Source organism: Tupaia chinensis, unplaced genomic scaffold, assembly GCF_000334495.1.
Source record: "Tupaia chinensis unplaced genomic scaffold, TupChi_1.0 Scaffold000067_1, whole genome shotgun sequence".
Taxonomy (NCBI): Eukaryota; Metazoa; Chordata; class Mammalia; order Scandentia; family Tupaiidae; genus Tupaia; species Tupaia belangeri.
In genome coordinates this window covers 2,640,275-2,643,398 of record NW_006159526.1, presented here as the reverse complement: position 1 = coordinate 2,643,398, position 3,124 = coordinate 2,640,275, and positions in this window count along the sequence as shown.

The window sequence follows — 3,124 nt, the reverse complement described above, 5'->3', positions numbered from 1 at the left end:
GGTCCAGGACTTGAACTGCAGTCAGCCATGTGGGAGTCTAGCTGGCTTAACCACCATGCCACCTGCCGGCCCCACCTGGTGCTCTTTTCAAGCCACAGGGCCTGGGATTCAAACTGCCGTCGGCCAAGTGTGATCTAACTCTCCTAACCACTAGGCAATGAAGCCAGCCCTCCCTCAGCAAGCTTTCTGAAGTCCCCTCAATACACAACTATGATAAAGTTTAATTTATAAATATGATGGGGCCAGTAGGTGGTGTGGTGTTTAAGTCACTGGACTCCCACACAGCCGACTACGGTTTGAGTCCCAGACCTGGTGGTTTACTTTCTCACTTTTCCCCCTCTCTGTCTCTCTCTCTGGCCAAATTAAAAAAAAAAAAAAACTAATAAAAATAAAATGATATAAATAATTCTTTCAAAAATTATAAATAAGGCTCAGGAAGAGAAGAACAGTAAATAATGTCATTTAGAACCATTTCTAACTACATGCTGTACTAAAAGTGAAGCGAATGTGGTCTCTTTCAAAGTATCTGACTGTCTTATTTCATGAGTAGCTGAAACTGCAAAAAGTGAAACCGAAGATAAAGGGGTGACTACTGTACTTTTTTAAAGAGAGACTTTTGCTATAGGGTGTGTGTCCTTGCTGGGAGACAGAGAGAAAGTGAGAAACCATCCCCAGGAGAGGATGGCCACGCTGCAATTCCTTCTCCTCTGTTCTCCTCTGAGGATTTGTGCATACACTCACAAGCACCCAGTGTGAGTTTTAAGCCGCTGAGTCCAAGACTCAAACTGTGGTCAACCATGCAGGAGCCCAGTGCTCCTTAACCACTTAACCCCCCTTAACCACTATGCCACCTGCTGGCCCCGACTACTGTACTTATTTATTTTTTAGAGGTTTTTGCTATAGGGCGCGTGCGCTTGCCAGAAAGACAGAGAGAGACGGAGAGACAGAAAGCAAGAAATCACCCCCCAGGGGGGATGGTCACGCTGCAATCCCTTGTCTTCTGTTCTCTTCTCGGGATCTTGGGCACACACACACACACGCCCGGTATGAGTTTAAGCCACTGGGTCTGGGACTCGAACTACATGGGAGTCCAGCAACATAGCCATTATGCCAACTGCTGCTCCCCACGACTACTGTACTTTAGAAAGAAACTAAAATCGCAAAAGAAGCAGGGATTGGCTAATTTATTCCGGCCCTGGCAGCTGAGGCAGATTCTAGTCCCCAAAGATGGCTGGGATGATATGTCTTCGCTCGTATAATCAGAGCTTGACACTTTCCAGCCAGAGTGAGGTCCAGGCCCCACCTCTCAGCTCTGTGCAGTTTGGGGATTGCATGTAACTAGCAGAATGCAGCAGGAGTGATGTTGTGTGAACCCCAAGAGGAGGTGGAAAAGGCCATGCAGCCTCTGTCCAGGCCCCCAGAATCCTCTCCATGAACTGGTCAGCCGCCAGGGAAACAACCTGACTACCCTAGGCAGCCATACTGTGGGGAAGCCCAAGCCGGCAAGTATGGAGCCCACACAGGGATGCTCCGGTCTGTAAGCGCTGCACCAGGCACTACTCTGTGTCACCCTGAGCCAGGACAACATGGAGCCCTTCCTCACACCCGGCCCACAGGGACCAGGAGAGCGAAACAATGCTTGTGGTCATTTGCTGCTGAGTGGCTGAGTGATTAGTTCCAAGCAACGGGTGATGAGAAGAGCGGCCACATCCTGTTTCTGAGGCAGCGGGATGAGATGACTCGCGCCCAGTGGTCATCGAGGCATGAGCGTGTCCTCATCGGACCGGTTCTGTGGTGTCATGGTGGCTCGGTTACCGTGGCTGGCTAGCTGCCAGTGTGCTCACTCACTTTCCAATCCTGGGTCTCCACATCACTCCTGGGATTCTCGGAGTGACGCAAAATCCCCTTTCTGCCCAGAGGTGGTTTCTGTTGTTTGGAACTAAGTCTATGATAGGAGTTTTCAAACTCCCTTTCCGATAGGATACCTTTTCCTCATCTTTTAAGTCTCAGCTCAGACACCCCTCCTCCTGGAAGCCCTCCCTGACCTCTGGGGCTGGATCGGACAAGCCCTCTGGGCTCCTGCAGCCCCCTGGCTCCTGCCCCCATCTGAGCCAGCACTATCAGGGGACAGATCTGCTCCCCTCACTGGACTGTGAGTCCCAGGAGGCAGGGGTCACTGCTCAGTCAGGGCTGGCACTGGGCAGGGGCTCAGGGGAGGCCGATGGATTAAATGGAAGCCGAGGGAAGCAGACCGGGGAGGCATGGGTCCCTCGGGGTTAGGGATAAGGTGACTGAAAGTTACTGTGACTCTGGGAGGAGGACTCGGGACAGGGATCAAAGAAGAGGGAAGGAGGACAGGCTGCGGCCAACCGTGGGTAACCCTCAGGGAAGTGGGGGGTCTTGTCTGCTAGGGACTCATATCGCTGTCCAAGAATTTTTTTTCCATGATGGAGACAGGTGTTAGATGCCAGAGTCTCTGAGAAATCGGGGCTGTAGCCTCCTATGCACCGAGGCCAGGACTTCTGGGACTGAGGGTGGGGGCTGGGGCTGACTCCACCTGAAGGCCTGTGGGAAGGGGGCTCAGGGCTGAGGGAGGAGGGGCTGGGGGCCTGGACCCCTGGGTCTGGGGGAGGAGGGGGTGGGCTGGGTCTGCCGAGTTGGTCCGGTGGATCAGGCCTGGCCGCCCTCTCCCAGCCCAAGCTGACCCCTGCTGGCCGCCCTGCTCTCCCGCATACACTGGAGGACAGGCAGGCTGGGCAGACAGACAGGCAGGCTGGGCAGACAGACAGACAGGCTGGGCAGTTTATTCCAGGTCAGAAGCCCCTTCCAGGCCCCGGGCCCTGTGGCCACACATCTGGATCCCTGTGATGCAGAAGGAGGTGTGAGGTGTGTTAGGTGAGCTCACACCTGGTGGGAGGGCAGAGTGGGAGAGGGTCAGGCCCGGCCAGGGCTGGGGCCTGTGTGAGGGTGGAGACAGAGGTGGGGCCTGTGGTAGGGATGGGGCCTATGTGAGGGCGGGACCAGGGGCGGGGCCTGTGTAAGGGCGGGGCCAGGATGGGGCCTGTCTGGGGCGGGGCCGCGGTGACGCCTGTGTGAGGGCGGGGCCTGTGCGAGGGCGGGGCCA